The 18,761-nt window shown below is 45.5% G+C and overlaps 1 protein-coding gene across 5 annotated transcripts in view; it reads left to right on the top strand.

The window, feature by feature from the left end:
- DISP3 (dispatched RND transporter family member 3) overlaps positions 1 to 18,761 on the top strand; it is a 116,879-nt gene that overhangs the window by 3,616 nt on the left and 94,502 nt on the right. For 2 of the 5 annotated variants that reach the window (XM_042831461.1, XM_042831459.1), the window contains exons 2-4: positions 9,344 to 9,458; positions 14,536 to 14,658; positions 16,444 to 16,711. The gene's annotated coding sequence lies outside the window, so the exon portion shown is untranslated. The remainder of the gene's footprint in view (positions 1 to 9,343; positions 9,459 to 14,535; positions 14,659 to 16,443; positions 16,712 to 18,761) is intronic. The other 3 variants (XM_042831462.1, XM_042831463.1, XM_042831464.1) reach the window with 3 other exon arrangements.

Consider the following 18,761-nt stretch of genomic DNA (forward strand, 5'->3'; position numbering starts at 1 on the left):
AGATACAGATTTTTCAGTTTCCACCCTGCTTTAGCAATGTTTCCAAGTTATTCTCTCTATTTGTAGACTTAAGCTGGGCTGGGTGCAGTAGGAGACTGGTCTGACCGTGGTTGTTTTGGAGCTTGCATGGTAGGAGTCCTCCACTGTTGGTGGGCAGTAGGCAGGGACAGGCATTCCAAAGCTCTCCTGTGCATGATCTGCTATAAGATTAAAAAAGCAACTTCTAGAATGGAACAGTGTGGGTTTCAATGTGGGTCACAGAGTGGTGAGGCACTGGAACAGGTTGCCCAAGGAGGCTGTGGATGCCCCATCCCTGCAGGCATTCAAGGCCAGGCTGGATGTGGGTTGGGGCAGCCTGCTCTGCTGGTTGGTGACCTGCACACAGCAGGGGGGTTGAAACGAGATGATCTTTAAGGTCCTTTTCAATCCAGGCCGTTCTATAATTCTATGACACTTTGTGAGAATCTGTGAAATGCCAGTATAAAAGTACTTGTAAGACATGGGTTGTCTCGCTCCATTCTCTCCAGCAGAGGGTAATGGTTTGCCTGCAGCCTCGCAGGTTTCCTGCAGTGCATCTCTGCTCAGCCAGTGGGCATTCAGGAGCAGTGCATTGAAGCAGCCTGTTCAAGGCCAAGCAATGAACTGACGTTGTAGCAGATGTAAGACCAGGAGGTAAACTGTTTGATTGTCCTTTAGTTCCCCTGTTTTGCTGTTCATTTCATTGCAGAGGGAAGATGTGTTTAGAGACAGAGGGGGCAATAAAGGATCATTCTTTGCTGAGAAGTCTCAGTGCCCAGAGGAGTTTCACAGCGCTGCACCATCCCTGAACTGTAACTATTCCTTGAAACTCCTCTCAAAGGAAGCTACCTGTTCATAGCTGCTTTGGACACGTGTCCAAGGTGCCTTGTTCTTAAGGACAGCATATTGCTTTCCCTTCTGAATGCAATCGAATTCAGCACTGACAAAGCCAAATGAAGTGGTTGCTGTGGCTGCCAAATGTAATTAAGAACAGAAAGCTCTCTGAGTAAAGCGAAAGTGAAACCCCAGGAGTTCTTAATTCTCTTGATTTCTGACAAGTTTGTGGAAAGCTGGCTCCTTAATCCCCAGGCAGTTCTGCTTAGATCCCTCTGCACTGTTGAACTCCTGCTATGCCTTTGTCACATGTAGATCAGGCAGGAAGATCAATGAGCAGATCATGCACTGCCTGCATGCCCTCACTGGTCTCAGAGAGAATAAATGCACGTTTGGCTGGTTCCAAACTGAATCACTTGGGTCCAAGGGAGGCAGTCCATAATGATGCCTTGTTTGCTTGGTTGATGCTCTGCATTTGTCTGCAACTTGCAGGGCTCACAGTAAATTCTGTGCTCAGTAATGGGTTTTGTGTGTCAGTGGATGGTTGGATTAGATGATCTAAGAGGTCTTTTCCAACCTTAATGAACCTATGATTCTTTGATTCCAGCTCTGTTGTGTGCTGACAGGGAGAATGTCTGTGTGACAAGGCACAACAGCCATGTTCCCTGGGCCTTGAAGAGCACTCAGGCATCAGCTTCTTCAAGCTGTTGCCTGGAGGGAATATACCTTTGAAGATATGGCATGAAGAGACAGCAGCTTGAACTGAAAAACAAGTCCTACATAATAGCAGTTGACTGATGGAGTTAACTTCATTTTGTTTCCTGGAGAAACGATGACAAGAGTTTCTTTGATTTGTTTGGTTTCTTTTGAAAATATCCTAGGCATTGTGGTCTGATCACAAGCGTGTCTTGTGGCTGAATGTAGACAGCTGCATCATTCTTATGCCAGCTCATCTTTCAGAAGTGAGGACTACCTCTCAGCTCTGAGGCTGTAAAAGAGAACCTAACGGTGCATTTTGTGGCTTATCCACAAGCATTCTGAGATTTCCTTGAAATTAATGATATGAACTGCTCTAGAACTGAGAACTGAGAATGAGCAAGGGGAAAGGAAGGCATGGGAATGGGTCTGGCAAAAGAGCCATCTCTTGGAGAATAGTCAACAACATTGAAACCTCGGCATGGCTTTTGCTGAACAAGACTCAAACGTTGATGGGACCTCCATCAGAGGCATTTAAAGACTTTTCTCTGGTGGTGGTGATGTGTATCAGCCCATCCTTTGGGATGGTAATAGTCCTGAACTTTCAGAAAGTTACCTTTGCTTAATTCTAGCTGGAGCTTTTGTAGTTTCATTATCTGGTTTCAGAGGTTCTTCTCATCTAACTGAACTCCTGTCTTAACAAGGGATTAATGTGTTGTCGGCCTGGCTTTGAAATTATGATGGGTGAGTGGAAAATGATGGATTTCAGCAAGTAACAAAACTTGACGTTCATCTCAGTGAAGCAGATATTTGCATACTTCAACAAAACAGAATCTCTGTGTGCTTCTGAAGGCTGAAATGGCTGTGGGACTGACAAGACGCAAGGACGAAGGGAAAAGTTTATCAGCAATATCCCAGGAACTCAAAGTAGCTGAGTAACTCATAAATCTTTCATGAATTTTACAAAAATGAGGGATGAAATCCTTGATGCTGTAGATGTATTTATAGAGATGGATAGAGATATATTTCTTTTGCCTGAGAATGTCTCGGTAAATTATTATCACTTGAAATTAAGGAGCTATCTGGATATGGTTTATATTATTTTTCTGCAGTCTGAGAATCTATTGAACATTTTGTCTCACAGTATTGTGATCCTCCTCAATAGAAGGAATGAGAAGGAAGAAATTTTTAAATATTAAACAAAACATTTGACTGTGAAATTGTAACTCCAAAGCAGGAATAGAATAAAGCAGGTAAACGAGATTGCGCTCCAATTTATTTTGGAACCTCTGTGATTTCAGCCTGCAATAAATAATTTGATTTGTGCTCCTTATTCCCTGCCGACTTCTCAGCAAAATGTCTCCAGGAAACCAAATTTGCCAGTCTCCCAATGAGGGAGAGAGCAGCTGGAGGATGTGTAACATGCATTTCTTTGTATCTCCATCTTTCTTCCACTGTTCTCATTGCAGTGGGGTCTGAGTCAGATCTCACTGCAGTCTTTCCTCAGAGCTCAATAGTGCTGATGATTCGGGACCCATAGCCTTGTGCAGCCACACTGTGCCCGGGATTTATCCCTCCAGTGTCACCTTCTAGTCACACAAGTCATGCTATGTCGTGTGACCTACACTCTGCCATGCCAGCAGAGGGTTGGACAATAGATAAAGCCCACTCTCCTCAAAAAGTTCACCTGGGAGGTTCAGAAAGAAAAGAGAGGCAACTGAGGATAACTTAATGGCAACAGCAGGCTGCAGATTTAGTGGAGAAGGTACGTTGAGGAAAGGAGGTAATTTTGAGATTTTGCAGGCTTACAAGAAAGTTGTCATGTCTTATTCCAAGTAGCTATATTTCTTCCCCTGCTGGGAATCTAATCCTCTTTCATTTTCAGAGCTTTGCCCGTGATTCCAAAAGTGTGTCAACCTCAATGCCAGCTCGTTAGCAGTACATGGGGCAAGAGGTCGAAAACCAGAATGAAATCTGATATGGCAGCAAATGCTTTCTGAGCAGGGAATGAGGGAAAAATATGCCAGAGATTTCCTTTGCCTTTGTGTCTGAAGATGCTGTGCCTGGAATTGGAAAGATCTGAGGATCCATTCAGCTGATCCTCGTTCCCTTTCCTGGCCTCCAGTTCAGCATACCACTTTAGTGTCTGTTCCCTCCATGAATAGTACCTCCAGACCCATTCATCCCTGTCTCTAAAATACAGTGAAGCTCAGCAGGATTCTACTCCCATTTCTGCTGTCGGCTCCCTTATCCTCTGTGCTTGGAGTCTCAGGTTCTCCAGTTACTGTACAGAGTACTGTGAGCAGACTGCACTGAGAGCACTGGAGGCCAAGAAAACGCTCAATATCCTTCTATCTTTTTCAGCAGATGTACTGGAAGAATGAAGATACTTCGCAGTACTCTTGATGGAACCTCTCAGAAGCTCAGTGCTGAAGAAGCTTGTGTTTGAGTGAGAGGATTATGGCTTTCTCTACTTCCATGCAGGCATGTAGTTAGATGCTGCACTGACCCTGCAGAGAAATGGGATGTGGAACCTACAACAGCCTGAGAGCTTCCCTGAAATCCCTTTATCACTGGGATCGTCTTCTCTCCTATGTCACCCATCAGTGTTACATGTTGACGTGAAGGCAAACAGGCACATCTTCCTAACAGCTTTTTATTGGCCTTTTCAGGGAAGACGTTGGACAGACAGAAAGGCTTTTCATCCCAGTGTTGTTCAGTCTCACCTCTTTTCTGTCCAGCACACAGTGTGAAGGTTGGCTGGAGATAAATAAGGCTTTGGTTATGTCACTAGATGGAGCTCAGTATATAAGAAAAACTTGAGCAGTAAATGCGGTTTTAGAAGATGGTGTGGGAGAAGTGGCAAAGTAATATGTGGGGGAAAGAGGTAATGTGAAGAGAATGGAGCAGAGCATATGTTAAAGAAAGGGGGATGGTAATGAATGGGACGGTACAATCATAGAGTCATTAAGGTTGGAAAAGACCACTAATATCAAGTCCAACCCCAGCCTGTCCCCCACCATGCTCACTGACCACATCCCTCAGTGCCACATCTCCACAGTTCTTGAACCCCAGCACCTGCCTGGGCATGAAGCTCAAAGCTGTTTCTTTGGGCTGAAGATTTTAGCTGTGATTTAGTGATGCACGTGTGAGGACCTGCCATATTCCAGATTTGGGCACCTGTCCCAGGAGCATGTTGGGAAGGTGTGACTGATAAAGGCAATCACTGCTGGACTATGGCATCTTAGCAAGCACAGTGTGTGTGGGTGTGTTGTCTCTGAGATTCCTCTGTGTCCACTCTCCATAACATTCATACTACCCAATCTTACAAGGCAGACAGGAAGGAAATTTTAAATTCAGTTTAAGTCAGCATCAGCATTAGAATCAATCAAGGAACTCATTGTTTGTCAAATCAGGCAAATGGAGCAGAAATAATGCAAAGTGACAGTTGTAACTCAGCAACTTAGTCTGACTAGTGAGGGGTATAGAAAATGAAATTAATGAAACGTTTTGGTAAGTGATTTCAGATAACAGATCTGTTAGGTACAAAAATCTCCTCTCTCCAGATATATTTTGCAAAAGAAGGAACTCGAGACTTGTTGAAGAAGTTTATTTGTTGTGTTTGATGTGATTTACTTGGTTAGTAAGCTCTTTGGGGTAGGAATCATCAAGGTTTTTTTATGGTTGTGCTGCACAGGCTGCCCTCTGACACCAGCAGTCTGTGCATAGAACTAAATTCAAACACCTAAAAACGGACAACAATCAGATTGAAATATATTTCATGTATGGGTTGTGAAGGCTCAGTGGGAGTCTTGCACCTGAGTATTACTTGTTACAGGTTGGTATAAAGCAATCGCATCATGATAAATAAATCTGTCAGTCATTAACTGGTGTGTAGATATGTAAGGTTGGATAGCCACATCATTAGTGCAGCATCCATAGTGATGAAATGTTGATGAGAGCAGCACTAGGGCAATTGTGCCAAAGCTTGGCATCCTTATGGGCTTTGCATGCATCCCTGGGGCCAAGGGCTGGAATTGCCTTCACACTTCAGTCCTTTGCTTTTCAGGGTACAAATCAAGAGTGAGAACTGCTGGGCCAAAATCATTTCTGTCGTGGTTGAACCAGCTCAAGCAGAACCACACCAAGGATAGATTTGTTCACTTCTCCTCTTGTTCTTTTTTGCTGTTTCTCAGCGCTCCAGGGGGCTTTAAATCTAGCAAGGGAAAGATGGTATCTCTTACTGTCCTCACATCTCTTTGATGTTAGAGTCCTTAAGGCTTGGGTATTCACATCCTCCTCCGCAGCCAGCCAGTGACAGCAGCAGCATGTAGAGGCTGTGGTATCATCCTTCAGTTTTTTAACAGTGCAGTATAATGACTAGCTCTGTTAGCATATCACTGACACAGAGCATTACTAATTATGATGATTAATGGGTTTAATTTACTTAGAAAGAATAATGTGCAATAATTCTATTGTCAAAACTGAAAATCTGGAGTTGCAGCTTTGGATCCTGTCAGCATTGTTATTACAAATCCTTTTGTGTTGGAGGAAAGTCACTGTGAGATGTTTCTTCCCACATGTTTCTGAACACAAGCTGCTTTGGGAATTTTTCTATCCACTAATAAGGCAGCTTTGCCACCAAAAAAAAAAAAACCCACACAAATTCTGCCTTACTTTTTCTTTCACGGGCTTAAATTTTTCTTTAATGATGCTTTTGTAAACAATAAATATTTATTACCCCCTGTGTGGAGGTAAAGGGCTCTGCTGTTTTTGTAGTGGTTGGAGAGAGAGAGCTCATGGTGGTAAAGAATACAAATGGCATTATTTCATTTGGGGCTGCAGGCTGGACAGGCTCAGTAGTGCTGTTTTCCAGCTCCTAGGCTGACTGGTGCTGCCTGTCTCCTACACCTGAAGGAGCAGTGTTGGAAGACATTGCTTATCTCAGGATAGTTCCATGCTGTTCTTATCAGTGTGAAGTTTGAAAAAACCATTACAATTATCTGTAGTGTCAAAGCCTCCAAAAAGATGGGCTCCGAGCTGGTGCAAAAGTAGCATAGCATCCTCGTGCATCCCGTATCTCTCCAGGGCAGCCTGGCTGCTTCTCCAGTCTCTTTCTACTTCCCAAGTCTGCCTGGCTGTGACTTTCCTGTACCAGACAGTTAATGTTTCTTAGATCAGCAAGATCACTGCTGAGCTTCGTAAGCAAGGCAGAAGAGGTCAGATACAGTGCAGTGTTGTCAGTGATTCAGGAGTCTTTACGGCTTTAATTGTTGATTTAATTAGCTCTTCCTGTGAGCTGGAAACATTGCACAGTGGTAAAATAATAAGAGAAAAAAACATTTCCTCTCGCAGCTGGCATTCTGAGATCTAGTGACCCGATGCTCACAGCAGCTATAAATAAACCATACTTAAGCCCTAGAGACTATTGTGATTCTAGTGAGTCACCCAGTTGACACAGCTTTAATTTGTGTATCTCTGCCTCTTCCTGTTACGTATCCAGTGTCACATTTTGTTGTGATCTCTGCTCATGTCAGTGCTTTGCCTGGGAGTCTGTGTCTGGCAAAGACATAAACTCACATGCCCATAGCACTGTCTGTTTATCCTTAGTGCTGCAGAAGCTTTCACAGATTCAGTGTTCTGCAAATGGGGGGAAACTGAGGCAGGGATCTGTCACCCAAGGCCCCCCAACTGACTGCTGGTAGGTGGGAATAGCAGGATGTAGCTGTGTCCCCTTATCATAGGTGTTCAGCCTTTCTTCCATAAATCTGTTAAGCTGCTGTCCAGGGCAGCTGCCCTTCAATATCGATGCACAGTAAGGTCATGGTTCCTTCCTTGTGATCCTTGATAGGAAGGTGATATTTCTCAGGTGAGCTAAAGGAAGGATATAGGAGTGATTTACAATATTTGGCAAGGCGTTCTTATAAATCTGTTTTGTTTTGTTTTTTTTTTTCTCCAGCTAAACCCCACTCTCACTGAAGCCCATACTTAGATTTCCCAGGTTTCAGCAGGGGTTGTATGAAGCTATTGCATTGCCAGCCGCTGGTGTGCTGAGCTGCTGAGTGCATTTAAATAAGATGCATTGCTCTCTGCTTCTTGCCCTTGCCAGTAGACCAGAATCATAGGCTTAGTGAGGTAGAGGCTGCTTGTCAGTAACGAGCTCAAAGATGCCTGATATATGCTTTCTGCAAGGCACCTGGAGAGTCAGTTCTTTAGGAGAAAAGCCCTTATAGAAGGCAAGGATGTTGCTCCAGCCATGAATTCCTAAGAACTGTGACCTGGGCAGCCTGCACTGTTTTGCTGCTGGGGTATCCTGCACAAACACCATCTCTGCTGTGTGCCCTCTTCTGCACCAGCCTGTACTGCGTGCTGCTGAGCTTACATACCTAATGAGCTGTCAGTTTGCCAGCGAGCTTGTTTAATTCTCCAGCTGCCTCTTCAGCTGCTTGCCCTAGCCATAAAAAGGGAGCTTGAAACCACCCACAGGCCATTGCAACAAGGAACTCTGTTGAAATCTCAGTGCTTATTCACTTTCCCATTTTTTCCTCTATTTTCTATCATTGCTTTTCAGTGAGCTATTTGCTACTAGTGCATGCAGTGGAGGAGGCAAGGTGCGAGATCCTCACCGACCCTTGTGCTAAATCCACAGTTTTAGACAGTTTATCCTATCCTGCCTCCTCCTTTCTCCCAAAAATCCAAGTCAGAGAAATCAGACATAGCCAGCAAAGTCTGCCACAGATTATATCCTCTGCTTTCTTTCTTAGAGTTTGTGCATCGCAGAGCCCAGCTGTAGCCTTCACTCCTTGTAAAGGAATGGGGCAGAGTGTTGGAGTAGACAGTGGGAGAGCAGATATCTGTGCACTCAGGGAGTCACCCATGAGACAGAGCACAGCTCCTGTGTTTCCCTTTCTCATTTTCAAAACAGGACATGCCGTCGTTCCTCTTTATTTTATTTGGCATCTTTAGGAATGCTGCAGTAGCCAAAGGGGTATTTTATAGCAGAAGAGATGCTGATGTTGAAGTGCATGGGATTCCTTACTGACCCAGCTCTTAGTCAAGTGTCCCAGTCAAGTCTCCCTTGAATCTGATTCCCTCCAAATGAAGAGGAATTTTCAGTATCCATTCCCTCTGGCTCCACTGAAACAGTTAATAGATAATGCTCTTGTTTGTAGTCCTGCCAGGAGTTTTTTAATTACCTGTATGGTTTTATTACATAATGGCAATGTTTGCTCCATTAGACTATTGGCATCTTTGCAGGAAGCAAACAAACCTGCTGACATCCATCAGGTTGACTAATTACAGACAGTTTTTTTCCTTTTTTTTTTTTTTCTTTCTCTTTTTTTCAGTTTTCCTGGTCAATACCAGCACTAGATCTGCAGCCTGGGCTCAGGCTGCTTGCTCAGCCTGTACCTGCCTGCTGCCTTAGCTGCTTGGGGGATGGTGGCACTTGATAGTCTCGAAAGAACTGGAAAGAGACAGATGAATGCTGCAGCACTGTCCCCAAGAGCCTAGGACAGAGGGTTGTGTTTATTGACCCAGCTCCTGCCTTTCAGGACTGTTTAGAAGAAAAAAAGAAAAATATGACAGCTCAGGTGTATTCTCCTTCATATCCTCACCCTTGTGTGCTCAATTATACTTGTCCGAGTAAGGCATGAAATGCTGCCTCAGAGAAGGAGATCATTTTGCACTGTAGCTAGCAACATGGTAAAGTGCAAAATGGGAACAGCCTAACCCAAGGTATGGAAACAATGGCAAAGCATGTCATTCTCACAATGTCACTGTCTCTGCCTTTCAGTTATTGCACTGTGTTGCCAAATTGTGACAGCCAGCCGTCATCAGCCATGAAGTACTTCGGAGTCAATCCAAATGTTCTCTCCAAACATCGTCATGGAAGAAGCAGCATTTTGTGGGTAAGCCTTATTTCACTGCTTGTTGATACAAATGCTGCATTCTAGGTTGGTCACTGCTAGCCTGTAGAGACCATGTAAAGCAGAAAAAAATAGAAGCTGAACAATGACAGGATGTTCTGATTCCTCTTCTGATGGGAGCAGAAAGAAAAAGACAGGACCAGACATTAAGCTAGATGGTTTCTATCCTGAACAGAAGAAGCTTATGTGTTCACAGAGACAGAAGCTCTTCTGTGTTAGAATTTAACTGGCAGGGCTCTGTAATGTGGAAGGATTGTGCAGCCTGACCCTTATCAAGTGCGGGTAGGCAGTGGGGGTAGCATGCAGTGTAGTCACTTTTGGAGAAGTGAGGTGTGGTATAGCACAGTGCAATGAATTCCTGGAGAGAAAGGGAGGTGTAGTGAGCTCTAAAGGGAGGTGAGGGGACAGAGCAAGGATGGCAGAGGAGCAGGATAAACTTTGTAAGTGGCATTGCTTTAACCTTCCTCTCTAAAGCATGATGAGTCCAAATGCCCTGATAAGGGAGCATGTGAGTGGAAATCTTTATGAATGGGACAGCCATAGGACAGTGGAGGAAAAGCCACGTGTCCCCCACTCAGTGCCTGTCACCTGTCCTCCCCACAATGAGGACCTATGCAAAGTGGAACAGGGCCGGATGTGCTGACATACCATTGATCTGGAAATGGCTGTGTCTTGGAAAGTCAGAGCAAAGGTTCATAATTGAATCCAGCAGGTGCACAGACCCAGCTTGGGAGCTGATTGGTATTCAGCTCTGGTGCAAAGTGCTTAAGAAAAAACTTATTAATTTCCCCTTCCACAAAGAGCGGGAGTGCGACAGTAATCACAGTATCAAGTCATAATAATAAAAAAAATTCCATTGAAAATAGCTGTTAAGACTCTGGAGAGTTCAGCAGGGGAAGATTGTATTAAGATAAAGTAGATTATAACACTGGCGGACATTAAAGGTTGTCATTGTATGGTAAATCACATCAGGAAGTCACAAAAGCTGCTCTTTACACAGTCAGGGATAGAATACTCTGATATAGCACCTGATTTATTCTCTGACCCCATTATGCCATTCCTGGCAAGCAGGTAGCTAGAAGGAGGAGAGGAAGAAGGGAGAGACTTGCCAGCCAGTTATATGAGCTGTGGTTTTGGAGAAGGAGGTGGAACCAGGTTGAGGCCAGGCACGTTGGTCCTTTCCCTTTCTGCAGTGTGCTGGAACTCTGCATACTTCATGCAGTGCAGAGGTGTGGATCAAATGTTCCCCCACCTCTTCTCTCCTTTGGGAAACATCAGTGATCTGAGAAGGATGCACATGATTCAAGCACTGTACGTCCCACAGGGGCCATCCTGCTATCCCCTTGGTGATGGAGGTGCCAGCTAGGCTTCTCTGCTCTGCAAACTATCTCATTGGCACCACAGTACCCTGCCAGCAGTCCACAGGCCCTAATATGTGCATATTCAGCCTGAAACATGCCTCCATCCCGGTCCCTAGCTTCCCAAAAGTGTTCCATGCACAACTACCTTTCTTTTATCTGTCAAAACCTTTCCCCAAACTAAAATGCCAAAATCTCTTTGCTCCTTGTGGAACAAATACAATCCAGAGACAATGCAAAAAACTCCCTTAAACCTGATGGGTGTCACCTGGAGGGACTTGGTACATTGTAGATCATGAGCAAAGCCCTCTTACTGCTGGAAATGTGAATACTGGTAAGCAGGTAAGACAAGGGCTATCCCCCCCTCCCTGGCCAGTGCTGTGTGTACATCTTCCCAGGAGTCTGACCCAGTTCTGTCACAGATACAGATTAAATTAATACCTAAAACCAGCCCCCCTTCCCATTTTGCAGCTGAGTGCTTTCAAACTCCTGCCTACCATTGTCCTGTGTCCTTGGCAGATCTGCAGCTGAAAGGCATTTTTTATTCTGCTCCAGATCTAATGATTCTTCTTCTAGCGTGCAGAGTGCGGACATACAGATCTTACAAAACTTCTACAGATTTGTCCTGGACAAGTGTGCTTCTACAACTAAAACGTGTGCTTCTTTTTCCATGGTCTTCGACATGCTAATCTCACTAGTTCCAAGTGAAGAGTCAATTAGTGCCTCTAGGTTTTATCTTGAGAAGTGAGAAAAAGTATAATATATATTAAGTATACCTTAATATTTATCATATATCATCCAACCTGGGATGGGGCATAGCTCTCTGGGCAGCAGTGCCAGGACCTCACTGCACTCTGAGTAAAGAATTTCCACCCAGTACCTAGCCCATGAGTGTCCAAGCCTTTGGCTTTCCTGCCATGCCACCAATATCTAGCTCTGACTTGGTGGGGAGGAGCTCCTGCCATGATGGCACAGGGCAGGGAGCAGCTGCAGTGCAGGCTGTGCCAGGCTGTGGGTTGGATGTGCCTCATCTGACCTAAATTTCTCCCTCTTTTACTTTAAAACCATTCCCCCTTGTCCTATTGTTATCTTCCCATGTTAAAAATCAGTCTGCTTCCCTTTTCTTTTAGAAGCTCCAAAATTCCACTACCTCCCTCAGGTGATTCAGCAAACATTTGTTGATGGGGTCCCACTCTTGACATGCACAACCTCAGAGCTGGGATGCATTTTATTCACATTTTCACTAACAGGGTGGGCACGCATACTTCCTGTGCAGGCCCAGAGGTGCTGTGACAAAGGGCCACAGTCCGTACTGGGATCAGAAAAAAAGAGGTTTGGGTGGAAAAATGCCATAGGCAGATGCCAGCTCTGGAGGCAGAACGCAGTGCAGAATGTCCCTCTGCAGCAGGACCAGGATGAAGGAGACAAGCTGCAGTAGTCCTGAGAACAGCAGAAACCTCGTGGGAAACACTGGCATGGCATTTAGCAGTTCAGGTGCCCGCAGAGGAGGACACCATCAGGGGCTGTGTTGGCCTGGATGTGCTGCGATCTTCCTGAGCTCTAACTAGGGATACACATGCCTGTAGGCTGCATGGATCGTGCCTGCCCTCTGCCTCAGGTCTGATCCAGGGCTGGGCCCTCACCTTTGTGGCAGTGCGCTTTTTGGAGGTCCTTGATCTCCTCACTGCCTGGAGAAGCAAGTCCAGTCAACAGCCCACCCTGTGCCTGCTCAGAGTGGCCTTCCCCCCATAAACACAGTTCTCTCTGCTCCCTCCCTCCCACCCTCAAAACCTTGTTCATCTCTGCTTGTTCTGTGACAGCCTCTATCAGCTCAGCAGGCTTCCTCTACACTGCAAAGCAATTAAGACATGTTGCACTGATGCAGGGTGGGACGGGGCAACCCCAGCCCTTCCCCAGGGCACAGCAAGGCCAGGCCAAATCATGACAGCAAGCACAGAGTTGCCTTCAGGCTGGTGCCATGGCCCAGCAGCTCTGCCCTGTGGGATTGCTGCAGATGGGTTCACACATCTAGATCAGCTGCAGCAGCAACACGGCTGCCTGAGGGGTGACATTCTTCTGGTTCAGTTGCATTGCTATGTTTTTTAATGTAGTTCAGATCTTTTGCCCGTCATGCTGCTTTAGGAGCTCTCATGAGGTGGAAGGAGAAGAGAAATAAGCAGCCACACTTCTGAAGAAAGTCAAGGGGAAAGCGTAAATAATAAAAGCTTTGGCAGCAGCTGTAGAGCTGGAATGAGAATGGAATAGAAAGCTGCATTTTGTAAGTCATCACTGTGTTTAAACTGCGTGATTTCACCTAACTCACTAATAATGCCTGTTTTTCAAAAGAGCAGCCGGGCGATTCATCCATTGCATTCTGTACCGAAGTAAGGAATCGCCTCAGCAGGGCAGGGGAATCCCCTGTCACCAGGATCTGCTGCTGCTGTTATCCTGCCTCACTGCAGTGGTGGGTAACAACATCAAGGACATGGCTGGGGGCTGCCTCAGCTCTTCTGAAGCATGAGGTGTTGTCTGTCTCCGAATGGTCTTTCACCAGGGCACAAATGATGCTGGAAGGAAGAATATGGATCAAAGAAGAGCTCATGACGCTTTCGGAGCATGAATTTAAAACATTGGAGCCCAAGTGGAGAAGGACCTGGATGTCCTGGTGGCCAACAGGGTGACCACAAGCCAGCAGTGTGCTCTGGTGGCCAAAAGGCCAATGGGACCCCCATGTGCATCGCACAATGCCTGCAGAGCAAGGGAGGTTCTCCATCCCTCTGCTCTGCACTGAGGAGGCCACATCCAGAGCAATGGGCCCAGTGCTGGGCTGCCCAAGGAACTGCTGGTGAGAGACCAGCAGGGCTACAGAGAGACTGGGGCCTGGAGCATCTCCTGTATGAGGAAAAACTGAGAGCCCTGGGGCTGTTCAATGTGGGGAGGAGAAGGCTGAGAGGGGATCTGAGCAGTGTGTATGAATATCTAAAATGCAGGACTCAGATGGATGGGGCCAGGCTCTTTTCAATAGTGTGCAGCAACAGGATAGAGGTCAGTGGGCACAAACTGCAGTAGAAAAGTTCTGTACAAATATACAAAAGAACTTCTTTACTGTCAGAGTTACAGAGCCCTGAGACAGGCTGCCCAGAGAGGTGGTGGGGTCTCATGTGGAGATATTGAAGTACACCTGGATTCTTTCCTGTGCAACCTGCTCTGGGGAACCTGCCTTAGCAAGGAGATTGGACTCAGTGGTCTCCAGAGGTCCATTCCAACCTGTATGATTCCATGATCCAGGTGCTAAGCTCTTTTGAAAATACAGAGCCTGATAGGGCACTGAGTCTGTGTGCATCTTCTGCCAAAATTGTAATTCCCCTTTCATCAGAAGCACGAGAAAGTCAAGGAAAAACAGGGGAAAAGCTCCTGATATTTCTTTCTCCAAATACTGAAGCAGGTGCATTTTGCTGATACAGAGTTTCTGAAAGTAATCTGAACTTGCATGCTCAACATTTAGAGGAGTCAGTACCAACATGTACGCACCTCTGTGCCCTTCACTTGGAACTGACCTATCTGACTTAGTTGACCGACTGCAATGGAATAGCTCCAGCCAGTGACTTTTTATCAGAATTTTATGTCCAGTGCAGATAAAGTCAGTGAACAGCTCTGAATAATGACTCCACTTCTGACAATGCTGTTTTCTGTCATTGCAGAATCACAGCTTGTACATTTTTGTCCTTATACAACTCTGTGAAATGTGACAGTGCCAAGAAGTTGCATCTGGTTTATACCAAGGAAGCTAAAGAGGTGGCTTGATCACTGCCTTCAAGTACAAGGTAAAGATTTCTGATAATGGAATGCTCATTAATCTAGTAGTCAGTGGCCAGTGAGATCCGGTGCCTGGAAGCTAAATAGCTGAAAGGATATCTAGACTTTGACTGGAAATACAATTTAAACAATACAGTAAGTAAGTACTGGAGAAGCTTACCTAGGATTATTAGTGGAGGTTCTGTTACTAGAAGTCTTTGAATCAGGGCTGTGTCTTTCCAAAAAGCATACAGTAGCTTAGGTAGCCGGGCTTGTGGTAGGAATTACAGCTGCTTCTCAATGAATGTTAGTATTTGAGGGAACAGAGTAGCTTAGATTTTGGGGCAAGAAGAGAGAAGATTTCACCTAGTGTATACCAGCCAGAAGTGATGGTTCTGGAGTTATCCTAATGGAACAGAGCTCTGCTTCCTTGCTGTTAGGAAGCCAAGGAAACTGTCACCTCCAGGTGATCTCGACTCGCTTCATTTAATCTGTTTTCCAAGCATTTTTCTGAGCGTTCCATTCTGCTCCCTCTGGGGGATTTCTACATGATCTCCCTGGGGAATTTTTCTCTGAATCTTGTGCCAAACATGTGTTCCTCACATGCTGGGTAGTGTAACATCCCCAGCCTGAAACTACGCGTACAAATAAACTCAAGAGGCTCAGTGTTTGAGGCCTTAGTTCCATCATCCCCTGTTGTCAGAAGCCTAATGAGCTGTGTTATTAAATGGCTCTACACTGTTCCCTACACATGCTGGTGATGAACGCGGCCCACAGGCAGAGGAGCTAAGCTGCCCAATTGTATTGATTTCTTCAGTGCTCAGAAATTCTGGATTGCATTGCTGATGGAGTTAGTGTATTAGTGACTGTCCAGAGCCTCTTCAGGCCTAAGGGAGCAAATCCACCAGTTCAGACTGCCCAGAGCCCCATTGATGGCCTTGAGCACTGCTGGTGATAGGGCACCCACACCTCTCTGGGCAGCAGATCCAGGACCTCACTGCCCTCTGAGTAAAAAAGACCTTCCTAAGATCTAACCTAAATTTCTCCTCTTTTAGTTTAAAGCCATTCACCCTTGTCCTATCATTATCAGACCACGTAAAAGTCAATCCCCCTCTTGTTTATAAGCTTCCAAGTACTGAAAGGTCACAATGAGGTGTTCCTGCAGCTTGCTCTTCTCCAAGCTGAACAAGCCCAGCTGCAGCAACCTTTCTTCATAGAAGAGGTGACAAGTCCTGCTCAGAGGGCAGAAGTTAGCACTTGGAAACAGGAAAGGAAACTGGGAGAAAGTTTGCCTGATTGCTGGGCAGCAGGTTCTGAACTGACTCAGAGGAGAGGAGGTAGTGTCCAAGTATTTATCCTTTCTAAGGGCAGTTTTGATTTAGGAGTAAGGAACAGGAAATTGCAGTGGTAAAAGGCACGAGTAATGCAATTATGGTGATATAAAGCCAACAACAGGCACATCCTGAGTGACAGAATGAGGCTGGAGCATGGCAGAGCAGTGCCTGATGTTCCATGTGCCTCCCTTACCTCGTAGCAGGGTGTGCTGCAGGGAGCTGGAGCACTAGCAAGGGGTGACAGGGCTGTGAAGGAAATAAATGTACCTGCACAGAGTGCTGCCCCCGGCTATGGCTTGCTATTAATAACAGTAATAACATATGCCAGGATGTGGAAGAGGCATCTTTAGTAAAGTGCTGATCACTGCCACTATCTGGGGCAGAAACAAATTGAAAAAAGCAGCTTCAGTATTTTATAATGCACAGTAATGTCACTTCTGTGTTTTTTATTATTTCCCTGGGTTTAAATTTTGTCTGCAGGGGGGCTGTCTGTTGCTAATATTTGGTGCTGCAGATTGGCAGGTGGGGTGATATGAAAGGGAATGCTCAGCAGCCCTACCCAGCCACAGCTAGAGGAGTCAAAACAGAACAGCTCCAGAAGCCAACTGCTCTATGGTCTTATCCACTGAGAGGTGCCACAGTCAGCTTGTTCTCCCTCTGGCCCAGATCTGCTGCAAATGGAACCGTGTGGAATGCAGCCTAAATCCCACTGGACCAATTGGGATGCAGATGGCAAGGAAAGCTGAAGGTAATTTGCTCCTGTTCTGCCATACTAAATGGTAAATGTGCAGAGAAGAACCTGCTATATACAAAGGGGGAAGGGGCAGAGGCAGAGAGATTTACAGCAAGTTACTGGACCAGAGTCCCTGCTGAATGTGAGCTGCTTCCAAGTTCAAGGGCTATCCATCCATGGGATTAAAGCAAGTGTGGATGCTGTGCTGAGAATGTAAGCCCCAGTGCAGCGCTCAGGCAGTGACAAAGAGATCACCCAAGCAGAGATCAGAGGTTGTTCTGAAGGAGACCTGGGCGATATTTAAGTACATAAGCTTCAATAGCTTCCCTTTTATTAAGGAATGCATTTTTGCTGTTCTCATAAACTCCACTTGGCAAGGCCTCCTTAATACTGAATCATTTATTTTTCCACTGAGGAAGATGACTCTGAGTGTAGGGTCATTATGGAGAAAGTTGCAGTGTACTTGTTTGCATTGATTGAAAGAGTGTTTCGTGCTGTTCTCTGATGCAGTGAGTCTGTCTGAAGGTTAGTAATCCCTAGACCTGGGCAGGCTGGGACAGCAGCTGCATATCAGCACAGCCAGCCAGTGTCCAAGCACATTGCAGTGTCCTTTGTTTTGTTTGCAGACCTGAAAGGATCCCCTCGCCTGTGTTATCCATGAGGTTGCATGGAAGTAGCAGCAAAAGACAAACAAGAGAGTTTTTCCTTTCTCCTGGGGCTGAGAAACAGTGTTCTCTGTGTGCTTTTCTTTCTCTATTTTTTTTTTACTCTTTCTTTTAATGAGATGCACAAAGGAAGGAGGAAAAGCAAATTTAATTACAAAGCCAAATCTTCCTCCCTTCTCTGTCTTTCCGGACTGGGAAGTGCAATCATCTCCCCTTTGATGCAAGAATGAAATTCAGCAACATGCATTGTTAAATTATTATTTATTTAAAATGAAAGGAAATTACTTTCAGTTCAGTGCCAGTTTCAAGCCCAGTGAGAACAGCAAGGGGAGAAAATAAAGCACCAGCATGTCAGAGGACGCCAGTATTCTCATATACAAGTATATGCACACAGCTGGTACAGGAGTCAGGGTGACTGTATGAAGGAGTGCGTGCTGCCTGGACAGGTATCCTCTCTGGTTAGTGCACAGATGTTATGGAGGCAGAGAAAGCACTGTCTTGTTTAACCTTTGGAACCATCAGTATGTGTGAAGTTGTACTGTTATGGCACTTAGCCCCATCTCTGCAGACACCCAAGGTCAGGCTGGAGGGGCTCTGAGCACTGATAGAGCTGTGGGTGTCACTGCTCAGTGCAGGGGTTGGACCTGACAGCATTTAGGGTCCCTTCCAACTCAAAGCATTCTATGAGTCCATGAAATATGTTAAAAGCCAGGCTGTGGATCAGCGAAAGATGTGAGAACAGAACTCAATATCCACAACCCACCATCAGTAGGCTGCACGTGTTTCATATCTTCAAAAACAAGCTGAGAATGTTAGATGTGCTCTCTGGTACAAAACCAAACTCTTTTGAATGTCTTTGCACCCTGCATAGTAGAGAGGAGTCTTGGTTCACCAGAGTGTTAATAGAATCATAGAATGGCCTGAGTTGAACAGGACCACAATGATCGTTTGATTTCAACCCCCAGGTTCGCCAACCACCAGGCCAGGGCTGCCCAGAGCCACATCCAGCCTGGCTTTGAAAGCCGTAACTCACAAAATCAGAACCATTTTAATTTGTCAGAATGTCACTATTCAGGGCAAGCGTGGGTCTGAGTGAAGCATAAGTGTCAGTGCTGTGTTTCTCATGACTCACAATTTCTTTTTTCTGGTTAGGAGTCAGACATCTCCCTGTCCTTACCATGCACTGCTACAAGCAAGGACAAGGCCATCCAGGCTCCAGTGTCTCTGTCTTATTCTATTTCTATAAGCTGTGAGCAGCCTGGGATGAGGCCCAAATAAGGCCCAAGAAAAAGTTGACTCAAAAAATAAAAGATTCCTTTATGATCTGTGCTACAGATGGAGCAACAAATGGATAATAAAAGGGCTGGAGACTGAAGACAAATCCTCCCCTTAGATTAAGG

This window comes from Centrocercus urophasianus, unplaced genomic scaffold (assembly GCF_019232065.1).
Source record: "Centrocercus urophasianus isolate 14NV4802_14NV808 unplaced genomic scaffold, USGS_Curo_1.0 seq_36, whole genome shotgun sequence".
Taxonomy (NCBI): Eukaryota; Metazoa; Chordata; class Aves; order Galliformes; family Phasianidae; genus Centrocercus; species Centrocercus urophasianus.